At 39.0% G+C, this 15,146-nt stretch overlaps 1 protein-coding gene across 1 annotated transcript in view; it reads right to left on the bottom strand.

The window, feature by feature from the left end:
* The window catches only part of LOC141423451 (uncharacterized), an 87,938-nt gene that overhangs the window by 71,030 nt on the left and 1,762 nt on the right, over positions 1–15,146 (bottom strand). The window contains exons 3-4 of the mRNA XM_074075219.1: positions 11,199–11,486; positions 3,763–3,942 (exon numbers count right to left, since the gene is read on the bottom strand). The gene's annotated coding sequence lies outside the window, so the exon portion shown is untranslated. The remainder of the gene's footprint in view (positions 1–3,762; positions 3,943–11,198; positions 11,487–15,146) is intronic.

Below are 15,146 nucleotides of genomic sequence, written 5' to 3' on the forward strand. Positions count from 1 at the left end.
TGACTAGACACAATTGGAGAAGGGCTACTCATTTCCAAAAGCAAGTATTTAATCCTGTCTGAAGTAACATTTATAAAGAGAAGCACTAATGAGGCCCACCAGATTCAGAGTCAGTGTCCTCTTGCTATAGGCCGTTCCCAGGTGGAGCTTTATTTTTAAGGATAGTAAGCATAATTTCTACAAGAAAAAAGAAATGATGCTGGAAAATAAAACAAAACCTAAAGATATGAATAGGTGACTATTTTATGCAATTCAAAAACTTGAGAATTAAGTCATGTCTGCTTCTCCAGTTCAATTTTTTCTTTTTTATGTCAGTCAACTGAGAAATATCCTAGCAAAGCATTACATCCCTCTCCTGTCAAATGTATGTACGTAGCATGACTTTGGTCCAACTCAGACATAGGTTTGAATCTGTTTCTGTCCCTGTTTTGCTTTTTTGTATTTCTTCAGGTTTGTTGATATTACGTGTGACAACGACTGAAAAGTTCCTCCTCAGTGCTTAATGGATGTTATTTTCAGCCTTCCCTGAATTCTCAAGTCTGTCTAGGGCTCTTCTGCCTTACTGTGCTCCCTGTTGATGTATGACCTTGGATAAGAATTTGTTTTAAATCTCTTTATACTCCTGCATAAATGCTATAAATATTTATCCCATCTTCATCTCAGGAAGATAACCAAGCTTCCTTCCTTCCTTCCTTCTTCCCTTTCTTTCTTCCTTCCTTCCCTCCTTCCATTCATTTCTTTCTTTCCTTATTTATTTTTTGTGGTACTGGAGTTTGAACTCAGGACCTATACCTTGAGACACTCCACCAGCCCTTTTTTGCGAAGTTTTTTCAAGATCAGGTCTCATGAACTATTTGCCCAGCTTCAAACCATGGACCTCCTGATTTCTGCCTCCTGAGTAGTCAGAATTATAGGCATGAGCCACCAATGCCAGGTGATAACCCAGCTTTGGAATTCTGTTCAGTTGACTGAGTGACTTTTTGTTAGAGTTAAGAAGCAAAAGTTACCAAAACACAACACAGCTTGTGCTGGTTTTAGATATATATGTAAACTGGGTTGATTTAAGTCAGAAGTGAAGGGAGCCTAAACAGAAAGAGAGATTTGGGAGATCAGCCCAGGCAGAGAAGGAAAAAGAGTTGTAGGTCACTAGAATATTCTCAGAGTGCAGCTCTAGGCCCTGGGATCTCAGGTAGGATGACTCAGAGAGTGGGATGAACACTAGGTGAGGGGAAACACAGGTGAAACAGAGTCAAGGAACCAACAAAGTAATCTTTGTAGACCCATTCACGACAAGGAGTTCTGTTTCCTCTCTGGCAATGTGTTCTCCTGACACCCACAACAGCAGTGCCTGGCAAATAGTAGGCATTTGGTAAATATGTACATAATGATTGGATATGGAGGGTGTTAATGACATCAAGGATGAATGTTCAAGTAAGATGGGGAAAAGGAGGGAGGTCAGAGTCTGACTGAGATTTTGCAAGTGAGGTATGGAGAGAGAAAAGAGCATTATCACTAAAAGCCTGATTGGGTTGGAAGACTAAAAAGACTTTGGTTTTAGATTTGTTGACTCTGCTTTTTTGTAGAGTACTCTGAATACAGTGTGTGCTGATAAATACATGCTTAAATAGATGTATTTGTACCTAGCCTGAGGTACAAAGCTGAAACTTAATGTACTCAGAGACAGAAATGGAAGACTCTTCTTCTGCAGCAGTTGGTGAGTGATTACAGATATAGAACAAATGTGGGGGGAGGGGGGTTATTTAACTTTAAGAGATATGTACATTTTCCTAAGTGTTATGCAAGTGAACCTATGAATATCCTACAGAAATAAAATTTATGGATAACTTTCAAATATCTAATATTAACATTTTATTGTTTTCCAGCCTGTAGATTAAAATTTTGTTCTGACAGATTTTCAGTGGCAGTTCTCTTGTCTCTAAAGGCCCAAGAAAATTTAAAGAATTCATCCTTACATTCTATAGCCAGTAAAATATTTTATCAGTTACACAAAAGTCTAGAATCTATTTGACTTGGTTAAAATGCATTAATTTATCATGTGATAAGTACAGAGGCATAAAATTAAGTGATGCCTACTCCCATCTCTTTCTCCAAAGCACAATTATACATAATTCTTTTTCGTTTCCAGGCAGAAATGCAGAAGATCTTCCATTTTACAGGACAACACTAAAATGATGATGAATTTAAAGCTGTCAGATTTTACCACTTTTGACCCACTACCAACAGGTGCTTGGATGGTGGGGTATATTACCATGTCACTAACATTCTTATTACAGTGAACAGTTATTGCCAGAAAGTACAGGATTTTGAAAGATAGCTGCCAACATGCCACAATGAAAACAAAAAAAGTGAAATATTTATAAGGAGATAGAGCAAAAACCAAGAAAAATTGTAGCAAAACAGATTGTTACTTTAAATCACTGTGTTTTAATCTTACTTCTACTTCAGATTTACACAACTGGTGTCTTAGGCTGATGGCTTATACACAACAGATATTTACATTAGTTATCATGTTTTGGGAGACTGGAAGCCTGAGCTAAGGGTGCCAGCATGGTTAGGCTCTGTGGAGGATCCTTTTGCAGGCTAAAGATTGCTGCCTTCTTGTCTCCTCACATGGTGAAAAGAGGGTGAGAGAACTCTCTGGAACTTTTTATGGGGCCTTAGTCTTATCTATGAGAGCTCCACCCTCATGACCCAATTACCTCCCAAAGGCCCCATCTCCTAATACCATCACATTAGTGGTTAGAATTTCAACATACAAATTTGGTCATGTGATGGGTGAGGGAGACATTGAGTCCATTGCAAGTGCCTCTGTGTACTGATGGCTCTTTATTACTGATACTGGTTCTTTTGTAGCCATAATGTCCAATAGTGTAATTAACTGTTCCAAGAAAGGGGTAGAAATTAAGAATTCAAGTACTGGATTTGTCTACTCCTGGGTTGCTGCTGAATATGTGTTCTCTGTGATGAACCTGATGTTATCAGAGTTACTGCCTAAGTCAGTAGGATTACCTTAAAAATGGGACCTGTCCCATAAAGTGAGTTCAGATGTGAGAGAATCTGTCAGGATGACATTCTGAAGAAAGGCCTTTGTTGTTATTTTGTTTTGTCTATTTTTTTTATTGTTGTTTCAGACAGGGTTTTACTATGTAGCCCAACCTGGTCTCAAACTCCTGATCCTCTCACCTCAGCCTTTTGAGTGCTGGTATTCCAGGCTTATGCTATCACACCAGGTTCTTTTGAAGAAAGGTTTTATTAATGCATATTCTATACATCCTTGGGGAAAACATTCTGATTTTGGGGATCCAGAACTTGAACAATGGGAGCTGGAAATGACTTCAATTCCTTTCAGCTAACAGCTTCATGCCCAATTCACAAAAGGCTAATAATTAGGGCTTTAGAGGATTCTCATTCTACTTACTGTGGTTGTAAATATTTTCCTGAAACACCATACTTCAGATAATAGAGATTAATTTTTCTCATCTGAATCATTTTTTGAATAGAAAAGCACTATGTCATGGGTATGTACAGAGGATTTTTGCATTTAATCTGTGTTCAAATCCTAGCATTGAAGCACTTTAGCTCTACACCTTTGGACAAATCATGTAGCTTTTTTGAGTCTTCAGTTTCTCAATAAGAAAATGGGGATAATAGTAGTTAGCCCACAGGATTGCTGCATATAATAATATAATCTATATAAAAACCACCTAGTGTCTGGCAGAGATATAATAAATGTGAACTCACAATTGAGTATATCCAGTAACTGGGAGGGGATTCATCCTCGGTTTATCTTCAGGTGTGATGGCAGAAAACTGGGTGAGGTCCTGATATGCATGGGCAGAGATTCCTGGTGGAGTCTCCAGTACCAACTTTGTATCCTCTGTGTCTCCCATCCTGATATCCTTACAATAATGTGAGCGTTCCCTGTAAGTTCGGGAGTAGATGAGTTCCTTTAATTCTGAGGTTGAAAAATAATAAATACCCAAAAGTTGATAAGCACACACCCCTTTACAACATCAGCTTTTGTCATGACTTCTCAGAAAAAGCAATTGACTCCCTTTTCAGAACAAAGAGCTCAATTTGGTGTTTCTAAGCAATTGCATGCTTTGATTCCTAAAGTGTAAATATATTTTGTAAAACCTCTTCTTTTAAGTAACAAAGTGTGAAAAACAAACACACAGAAATGTTTTTATAAACACTCATATCAAGTGTTTATAAAACACTTTCACTTTCAAATGAAATAGGGTAAGTCCAGCTCTGCAAACCAACTAAAATGAGAGACAAAGGTATAAGCTAAAAATGTTAAGCATTAAATAAAATAAGTAAATGCCCAACACAATGTTCCTTGTTTTTTTTTTTCCTCTTCTCTTGAGAAGGGGTCTTTTTTTTTTTTTTTTTCATTTTTCTTTTATTATTCATATGTGCATACAAGGCTTGGTTTATTTCTCCCCCCTGCCCCCACCCCCTCCCTTACCACCCACTCCACCCCCTCCCGCTCCCCCCCTCAATACCCAGCAGAAACTATTTTGCCCTTATCTCTAATTTTGTTGTAGAGAGAGTATAAGCAATAATAGGAAGGAACAAGGGGTTTTGCTGGTTGAGATAAGGATAGCTATACAGGGCATTGACTCACATTGATTTCCTGTGCGTGGGTGTTACCTTCTAGGTTAATTCTTTTTAATCTAACCTTTTCTCTAGTTCCTGGTCCCCTTTTCCTATTGGCCTCAGTTGCTTTAAGGTATCTGCTTTAGTTTCTCTGCATTAAGGGCAACAAATGCTAGCTAGTTTTTTAGGTGTCTTACCTATCCTCACCCCTCCCTTGTGTGCTCTCGCTTTTATCATGTGCTCATAGTCCAATCCCCTTGTTGTGTTTGCCCTTGATCTAATGTCCACATATGAGGGAGAACATACGATTTTTGGTCTTTTGAGCCAGGCTAACCTCACTCAGAATGATGTTCTCCAATTCCATCCATTTACCAGCGAATGATAACATTTCGTTCTTCTTCATGGCTGCATAAAATTCCATTGTGTATAGATACCACATTTTCTTAATCCATTCGTCAGTGCTGGGGCATCTTGGCTGTTTCCATAACTTGGCTATTGTGAATAGTGCCGCAATAAACATGGATGTGCAGGTGCCTCTGGAGTAACAGTCTTTTGGGTATATCCCCAAGAGTGGTATTGCTGGATCAAATGGTAGATCGATGTCCAGCTTTTTAAGTAGCCTCCAAATTTTTTTCCAGAGTGGTTGTACTAGTCTACATTCCCACCAACAGTGTAAGAGGGTTCCTTTTTCCCCGCATCCTCGCCAACACCTGTTGTTGGTGGTGTTGCTGATGATGGCTATTCTAACAGGGGTGAGGTGGAATCTTAGTGTGGTTTTAATTTGCATTTCCTTTATTGCTAGAGATGGTGAGCATTTTTTCATGTGTTTTCTGGCCATTTGAATTTCTTCTTTTGAGAAAGTTCTGTTTAGTTCACATGCCCATTTCTTTATTGGTTCATTAGTTTTGGGAGAATTTAGTTTTTTAAGTTCCCTGTATATTCTGGTTATCAGTCCTTTGTCTGATGTATAATTGGCAAATATTTTCTCCCACTCTGTGGGTGTTCTCTTTAGTTTAGAGACCATTTCTTTTGATGAACAGAAGCTTTTTAGTTTTATGAGGTCCCATTTATCTATGCTATCTCTTAGTTGCTGTGCTGCTGGGGTTTCATTGAGAAAGTTCTTACCTATACCTACTAACTCCAGAGTATTTCCTACTCTTTCTTGTATCAACTTAAGAGTTTGGGGTCTGATATTAAGATCCTTGATCCATTTTGAGTTAATCTTGGTATAGGGTGATATACATGGATCTAGTTTCAGTTTTTTGCAGACTGCTAACCAGTTTTCCCAGCAGTTTTTGTTGAAGAGGCTGCTATTTCTCCATCGTATATTTTTAGCTCCTTTGTCAAAGATAAGTTGCTTATAGTTGTGTGGCTTCATATCTGGATCCTCTATTCTGTTCCACTGGTCTTCATGTCTGTTTTTGTGCTAGTACCATGCTGTTTTTATTATTATTGCTTTGTAATATAGTTTGAAGTCAGGTATTGTGATACCTCCTGCATTGTTCTTTTGACTGAGTATTGCCTTGGCTATTCGTGGCCTCTTGTGTTTCCATATAAATTTAACAGTAGATTTTTCAATCTCTTTGATGAATGTCATTGGAATTTTGATGGGAATTGCATTAAACATGTAGATTACTTTTGGGAGTATCGACATTTTTACTATGTTGGTTCTACCAATCCATGAGCATGGGAGATCTCTCCACTTTCTATAGTCTTCCTCAATCTCTTTCTTCAGAAGTGTATAGTTTTCCTTGTAGAGGTCTTTCACATCTTTTGTTAGGTTTACACCTAGGTATTTGATTTTTTTTGAGGCTATTGTAAATGGAATTGTTTTCATACATTCTTTTTCCGTTTGCTCATTGTTAGTGTATAGAAATGCTAATGATTTTTCTATGTTGATTTTATATCCTGCTACCTTGCTATAGCTATTGATGATGTCTAGAAGCTTCTGAGTAGTTTTTTGGGTCTTTAAGGTATAGGATCATGTCGTCTGCAAATAGGGATATTTTGACAGTTTCTTTGCTTATTTGTATTCCTTTTATTCCTTCTTCTTGCCTAATTGCTCTGGCTAGGAATTCCAGTACTATGTTGAATAGGAGTGGAGATAGTGGGCATCCTTGTCTGGTTCCTGATTTTAGAGGGAATGGTTTTAATTTTTCTCCGTTAAGTATAATGCTGGCTGTAGGTTTGTCATATATAGCTTTTATAATGTTGAGGAACTTTCCTTCTATTCCTAGTTTTCTTAGAGCTTTTATCATGAAATGATGTTGGATCTTATCAAAGGCTTTTTCTGCATCTATTGAGATGATCAAGTGGTTTTTGTCTTTGCTTCTGTTAATGTGGTTTATTACGTTTATTGATTTTCGTATGTTGAACCACCCCTGCATCCCTGGGATGAAGCCTACCTGGTCGTGGTGAATAATCTTTTTGATGTGTTGCTGAATTCGATTTGCCATTATTTTGTTGAGGATTTTTGCATCAATGTTCATTAAGGAGATTGGCCTATAGTTCTCCTTTTTGGAGGTGTCTTTGCCTGGTTTTGGGATAAGTGTAATACTGGCTTCATAAAATGTGTTTGGCAGTTTTCCTTCCCTTTCTATTTCATGGAACAGTTTAAGGAGGGTTGGTATCAGTTCTTCTTTAAAGGTCTGATAGAATTCAGCAGAGAATCCATCAGGTCCTGGACTTTTCTTTTTGGGGAGACTCTTGATTGCTGCTTCAATTTCATTTTGTGTTATAGGTCTATTCAGGTGATTAATTTCCTCTTGGTTCAGTTTTGGATGATCATATGTATCTATAAATCTGTCCATTTCTTTTAGATTTTCAAATTTATTTGAATATAGGTTCTCAAAGTAGTCTCTGATGATTTCCTGAACTTCCATGGTGTTTGTTGTTATCTCCCCTTTTGCATTCCTGATTCTACTAATTTGGGTTTTTTCTCTCCTCATTTTAGTCAGGTTTGCCAGGGGTCTATCGATCTTGTTTATTTTTTCAAAGAACCAACTTTTTGTTTCATTAATTCTTTGTATGGTTTTTTTGGTTTCTATTTCGTTGATTTCAGCTCTTATTTTTATTATTTCTCTCCTTCTATTTGTTTTGGGATTTGCTTGTTCTTGTTTTTCTAGGAGTTTGAGATGTATCATTAGGTCATTGATTTGGGATCTTTCAATCTTTTTAATATATGCACTCATGGCTATAAACTTTCCTCTCAAGACTGCCTTAGTTGTGTCCCATAGGTTCTGGTAGGTTGTGTTTTCATTTTCATTGACTTCTAGGAACTTTTTAATTTCCTCTTTTATTGCATCGATGATCCATTCTTCATTAAGTAATGAGTTATTTAGTTTCCAGCTGTTTGCATGTTTTTTGTCTTTACTTTTGTTGTTGAGTTCTACTTTTACTGCATTGTGGTCAGATAGTATGCATGGTATTATTTCTATTTTCTTATATTTGCTGAGGCTTGCTTTGTGCCCTAGGATATGATCTATTTTGGAGAAGTTTCCATGGGCTGCTGAGAAGAATGTATATTGTGTAGAGGTTGGATGAAATGTTCTGTAGACATCTACTAGGTCCACTCGATCTATTGCATATTTTAGATCTTGGATTTCTTTATTGAGTTTTTGTTTGGATGACCTATCTATTGATGATAATGGAGTGTTAAAGTCTCCCACAACCACTGTGTTGGCGTTTATATATGCTTTTAGGTCTTTCAGGGTATGTTTGATGAAATTGGGTGCATTGACATTGGGTGCGTACAGATTGATGATTATTATTTCCTTTTGGTCTATTTCCCCTTTTATTAGTATGGAATGTCCTTCTTTATCTCGTTTGATCAATGTAGGTTTGAAGTCTACTTTGTCAGAGATAAGTACTGCTACTCCTGCTTGTTTTCGGGGGCCATTGGCTTGGTAAATCTTCTTCCAGCCTTTCATCCTAAGCATATGCTTATTTCTGTCGGTGAGATGAGTCTCCTGTAAGCAACAAATTGTTGGATCTTCTTTTTTAATCCATTTTGTCAAACGGTGTCTTTTGATGGGTGAATTAAGTTCATTAACATTAAGTGTTAGTACTGATAGGTATGTGGTGATTCCTGCCATTTAGTTATCTTAGTTGTTTGAAGGTTTGATTGTGTGTACCTAACTTGATGTTACTCTCTACTGTCTTGCTTTTTCTTATCCTGTGGTTTGGTGCTGCCTGCCTTTTCATGGTTAAGTTGGGTGTCACTTTCTGTGTGCAGGATCCCTTGCAGAATCTTTTGTAATGGTGGCTTTGTGGTCACATATTGTTTTAGTTTCTGCTTATCATGGAAGACTTTTATTGCTCCATCTATTTTGAATGATAGCTTTGCTGGGTAGAGTATCCTGGGGTTGAAGTTATTTTCATTCAGTGCCCGGAAGATCTCACCCCACGCTCTTCTTGCTTTTAATGTTTCTGTTGAGAAGTCTGCTGTGATTTTGATGGGGTTACCTTTGTATGTTACTTGTTTTTTCTCTCTTGCAGCCTTCAATATTCTTTCCTTAATTTCTGAACTTGTTGTTTTAATGATGATATGTCGTGGAGTAGTTCTATTTTGATCTGGTCTGTTTGGTGTCCTGGAGGCCTCTTGCATTTGTATGGGAATATCTTTCTCTAGATTTGGGAAATTTTCCGTTATTATTTTGTTGAATATATTACGCATTCCCTTCGCTTGCACCTCTTCTCCTTCTTCGATGCCCATGATTCTCAAGTTTGGTCTTTTGATGGAGTCAGTGAGTTCTTGCATTTTCTTTTCACAGGTCTTGAGTTGTTTAATTAGTAGTTCTTCAGTTTTTCCTTTAATTACCATTTCATCTTCAAGTTCTGAGATTCTGTCTTCTGTTTGTTCTATTCTGCTGGATTGGCCTTCCGTTTTGTTTTGCAGTTTTGTTTCGTTCTTTTTTCTGAGGTTTTCCATATCCTGGCTGTTTTCTTCTTTATTGTTGTCTATTTTTGTCCTGAGTTCATTTATCCATTTATTCATTGTGTTCTCTCTTTCACTTTGGTGTTTATACAGTGCTTCTATGGTTTCCTTTATTTCTTCTTTTGCTTTTTCAAATTCTCTATTTTTATTGTCTTGGAATTTCTTGAGTGTCTCCTGTACATTTTGGTTGACCCTATCCAGTATCATCTCTATAAAATTCTCATTGAGTACTTGTAGTATGTCTTCTTTTAAATTATTCTTGTAGGCTTCATTGGGTCCTTTGGCATAGTTTATCTTCATTTTGTTGGAGTCTGGCTCTGAGTTTCTGTTCTCTTCATTCCCCTCTGGTTCCTGTACTAAGTTTTTGCTGTGGGGAAACTGGTTTCCTTGTTTTTTTTGTCTTCCTGTCATTGTCCTTGGTGTTGTTACTGTCCCTGTACTGTGTGTAATTAAGTATTTTCTAGCTTGTAATAATAACAATGGTAATATTGAGAATGGAAGAGTGAGCTGAGATGGAAAGCAAGAAATTAAAGAAAAGGGGAAAACAAATATACAGACAAGAGGGAGAAAGCAGAACAAGGTATCAGACAAGAGAGTTTCAAAGGTATAAACAGGGAGTGTTAGTGTACTAATCGAGAGTAAGCTGAACAGACAATAGAGTGACAGAGAGAGGATTGAAAATCAAAGATAAAAAAATAAAAACTAAGTATATGAAAGTAATATCTATTTATAAAAATGAATTAAAATAAAATGGAAAATAGAAAATTAAAAAAAAAAAAAAAACCAAAGAACCAAAAAACTTCCAAGTTTATATGCAATGCAATTTCAGTCTTAATAATTTGGATGTCCGTCTCAATCTCCAGTCCTGGAGTTGGTGCCTCAGATGTTGTTCTGTAGTTGTCTCATCAAAGGGGATGCATAAAGTAGAACAAAACTACACTCACACACACACAGAAGAAAAAAAAAAAAAAGCCCCACCAAGTGTCCCCAGTTCAAATGCAATACAGTTTCAGTAAGTTTTTCGGCTTGCAGGTGTAATTCGGTTGTTCTCTCATCAAAGGTAGGGAGAAAAAGAAAAAAAAGCGTCTGGAGGCAGTTCTGAGAGTGGTATCTGCAACTGTGGCTTGCCTGCCTGCTGCTCTCAGCCTGTAGCTGGCGGCGTTATTTATGCAGATCTCTGGGGTGAGCTTAGCACTCACCTGGTCCCACAGGCTTTGTTTGCTCAGAGTTCTCCTGTGCGGGGGAGGGGGGCCTCTGCTACAGGCTTTTCCCTTTCCAAGCACTGGGAAAGGCGACACTGCCCCGCGTTGTCAGGCCTGCGTGTTTATTTACAGTTCACGTGGGAAGTGGGTCTTCCCTCCTCTCACAAGCGTCCCCGCTCCTGGTTGCTGGCGCGCCCCGCTCCCGCCAGAGCCTCTCCGGCCCGCCCGGCTCGTTTATTTACAGTCCCGGGAAGGATTCCCTTCCCCCAATCTTCAGCGCTCAGGGCGCCCCACCCTCTTTCCAGCGTGTCTTAACTGTTCTTATTGCTTAGTACTCAGTTTCTCTTTTTTTCCCGGGTGGAGGTCAGTCTGTCCAGGGGGCTATGCTGCTCTGGCCCAGGCTTGTCTGTGGGGGAACCGCGTACCGCGAAGCTCACCTGGTCCGCGTCTTCCCAAGCCGTATGGGCGCCGGCCACTGGCAGCCCGGGGGCCTCCTCGGTTCTCCGTTTAACGTGAAGTGGAGATTCTCTGCGCCGGCTGGAGGTGTGGAGGAGTCAAAGTTATGCCTTTTCTCGGTGATTATGCCTGCAAAGTGTGTCTCCAGCGTCTCTCCAAGATTTCACTATAGGAGGCTCGCTTTCTGCTTCCTACCTCTAGCCGCCATCTTGGAATTCTCCCACAATGTTCCTTGTAATACTTTGCCAGAAATGGTCACAGTCATGACACTGGAGAAAAAAATGAGGGGAGAAGTTCCACAAATGGATGGAGAGGGTGGGATACCTCCTTCCCTCCCTGATGGCAGGCCCATAAACTGGGATGACAGTCTAGGTTTCCACCATTCCTATAACTGGATAAGAACTCTGAGCAAGCTATAGCACAGGCAGCTATTGGGAGACTGCAAACTGTTGGAAATGTAGGCCCCAAAGTGACCATGTGGAGAGAAGTGATCTAGCTAAGAGATTCTCTGTTGCCGGGTGGGAGAGGGTGAGATCAGAGGGAAAGAGAGAGAGAGAGAGAGAGAGAGAGAGAGAGAGAGAGAGAGAGAGGGAGAGAGAGAGAGAGAAGGAGGGGCAGGGGCTTAAATACCCCTCAATGAGACTCAGCATGATCTGATTGGTTAGGATCTTATGGGTTATGCTGATTGGAAGTTGGGGCAGAAGGAGGATTCAAGCTAGACTTGAGGCAGGACCATGACCCTGGGAAGTAGAAGCTTAAGGGTACAGTAAGAACTGAAACCTATAGGTGCCATTATTGCCAACACAAACCACTCACCACCCTCCACCCCGCCCCCCCCCCCCCCCCCCATGGCTCCAGGAAGAGCCTCTGCCATTTCTGAGCTGCTCAGTAACCAGGTTCCTTCCTGTCCAGGGTAGCTAGGAGCCAGATAAAAGAGATCTGTATCCTTTTCCCTCCTCCTCCTCTCTCCTAGCTTGCCTGTTGGCTTGAGGCCTGTCTCCTAAGGAGGAAAGTTAAAGAACTTTAATTAGGGTTTTAAAATTCAAGCCCCAAACAAGCTTGTTAAATTTGATAGTGATGACCAAATTGTTCTCTGAAAAGGAAGTACTACTTTACACTTCTCTGAATAGTTCTCTGACACCTTTTTGACAAAACTGATCTCAGAAATCTTTTTAGTTTTTGCCAACCTTATTTCTAATTATCATTTATTTTTTCTTAGTGTTACTGTAAAAGGACATTGATTCTTTTGTACATGTTTGTGTACCATTTGTATTGATTCTTTTAATTGATTATTCTGGCCTGCATCTTACTTAAAGTAATCCATTTTATTTTTTAAAATTGTTTATACATTTATTTATATGTGTATACATTGTTTGGGCCATCTCTACCCCTGTCCCCCGATCCCCTTCCCCAGCCCTCCTCACCCCCCTCACTTCCAGGTAGAACCTGTTCTGCCCTCTTCTCCAATTTTGTTGAAGAGAAAACATAAAAGATAATAAGAAAGACATAGCATTTTTGCTAATTTGAGATAAACATAGCTATACAGAGAGATTCCTGGCATTGCTTCTATGCACTTGTGTATTGCAACCCACATTGGTTCATCTCTATCAGACCTCTTCACTACTTCCCGATCACCCTCGCAAAGTAATTCATTTTAAAAATGGATTTTTTTATGGACCTATAGAAAGTCTTTAAATTAATTCATATTTTAAATAAGTTGTGACTGTTTTTTCATCAGTCATCTTAATTATGTCTTCTACCATTTATATGTTTTTCCACCAGCCAGCTGTTCCATATGTTCACATGTGGGCATATGCCTCTCCCCAGTCTCATAAGGAGACTGAATGTAGTTCCTGATACTGAGCTACAACGATCTCTGAAATCATGATGGACTGGTAAAATCAAGAGGGACACCATATTTTACAAAGTCAAAAAATAAACTTCTTTGTAGACTTGAATCCTTTCATTGTGTAATAAAAAATACTGGGAAAATCACCACAATGGATATTTATATATACAAAAATATAGATGAGACTGTGGAGAAGTACTGTGCTGTTTGAAAGAACTAAGCTCCTTTTTGCAAGTGTAACAGTTTTTCCACATGCGGCAGTTATAGCCCCAAGTCAAGATTTAGACTGCTTGAGCACTGTGGTTTTGTTTTGTTTTGTTTTGTTTTGATACACATCATCTACAGGTAATTCCCTACAGGGGTAAAACCCCAAAACAAATAGAAGACTGATGGCAGGGTCTCCAACTTGAGTTGAGGAAGGCTTGTGTGGATTCCTAGATCTCATAGTCCTAGGATTAGCTTAGTCTCAAGCCAGATGTTTAAAACTGAGCAATTCAAGTCTTGAGAAATGTTCAAACTTTTTTTTTTAAGAAACAAAAAATACTACTTACTTATAAGTGGATTTTGTTAGAAATGAGATTCTTGTCACTTTATGGGTATCATAATTAGGGTTTACCAACTGTGATCTAAGATGATTGTCCTGCTGAGAATATACCCTTATAAATAGACTTCATATCAAATAGCAGACCTTCTTTCCACCAATTATGCCAGGAAAGCCTGTACTTGGGACAGGACATGAGAGTTTGCATGGCAGACCTTAATGGAGAAGTGGAAACAAGGAAGAAATGTTACTTTTTGTGCTTTCCTCCATACTGTGAGTCTACAAGTGCTGAACAGCATCCAATAGTAGTACAGAGAACTGTCTCTGGGTATGAGGCCTTATCTCATGAAGCAATGTCATTTCATTTAGTGCAAAGAGATTATATCATTCATAATATTAATACTAATAAAAGTCCAGCAAACAGGGGCAACTCTATATGTACACTGCCTAAATATTATGACCTCAGAGACTGCTGAAACACCTTTGGTGTCCCAATTGTCCTTTCCACCTTTGTGACTCTACCTTTTCAGAATAAATCTACAAAAATGCATGTTAAATGTTTATATCGTGAAAACATTTTTCCCAAAACAATTACAAAGAACAGTAACATAGAGAAGCCAACAACCTATAACCCATCACTCTGATTAATCCTTTGTCATATTCCACAGAAATTCAAAATATCTTCATAGTAGCAATCATGTGCAATTATATACAACAATACATCCCCACTTTAAGAAAGTGTTACACAGAACAAAAGCACCTGCACAAAAATTACATAGGGGTGGTATCTTCAAAAGAAAGCTGATTTGTGGTCTCTAACACTTGCATTTGAATCACAGCTCCAATTTCTTCATTTCTACCAGGAGATTATTCTGCTTTGCAGAGAGGGACAGAGGCACACTTGCCACGAATGGAGGGCAGCTGACTCACGGTGGACACTGACTGGTAACTCATATTCTTTTTGGTTTTTTTAAAGTCTGCATTTCTTATGTACTGAACTGATGGTTTTGTGTGTGTGTTTGAGATGAGCAGTGTGCCAACTATTCTTTCCATCCTTGTATTTTGATCCTCTCACCTCATAGCTGATTTTTTAAAAAAAGCAAAAAACAAAAAGGAAGCACACTGAGGGAGAAGCCAGTTGGCTTACGCCACTTGCCTGACTCACTTGCAGTCCATGAGTCAGCATTAGAACTCAGTGGGGTGAACAGTTGCCCAGACTGGCCTCTGCTGATTATGAAGAAACACAGACTTCCACTAAGAACAGTGGATGGCCTCTCTCTCAGCTTATCTATTTGTAGATTTAAAAAGATACAAAAATAAACCTCAAGAAAAATTAGCCAGAGCCGGCCTTGGTGGCACTTGTCCCTAATCCCAGCCACGTGGTAGGAGGAGGAAGAATGCTCAGTCTGAGGCCTGTCCTGGTAAAACCTAGAGATGCAGGGTGAAAAATAAACTAAAAGCAAAAGGACTGCGGTTATGGCTCAAGTGGTGTAACCTGAGAGACCTCGTGTCCAATCCTCAGTGCCTCAAGGAAAAAAC

This window comes from Castor canadensis, chromosome 5 (assembly GCF_047511655.1).
Source record: "Castor canadensis chromosome 5, mCasCan1.hap1v2, whole genome shotgun sequence".
In the NCBI taxonomy this organism is placed as follows: domain Eukaryota; kingdom Metazoa; phylum Chordata; class Mammalia; order Rodentia; family Castoridae; genus Castor; species Castor canadensis.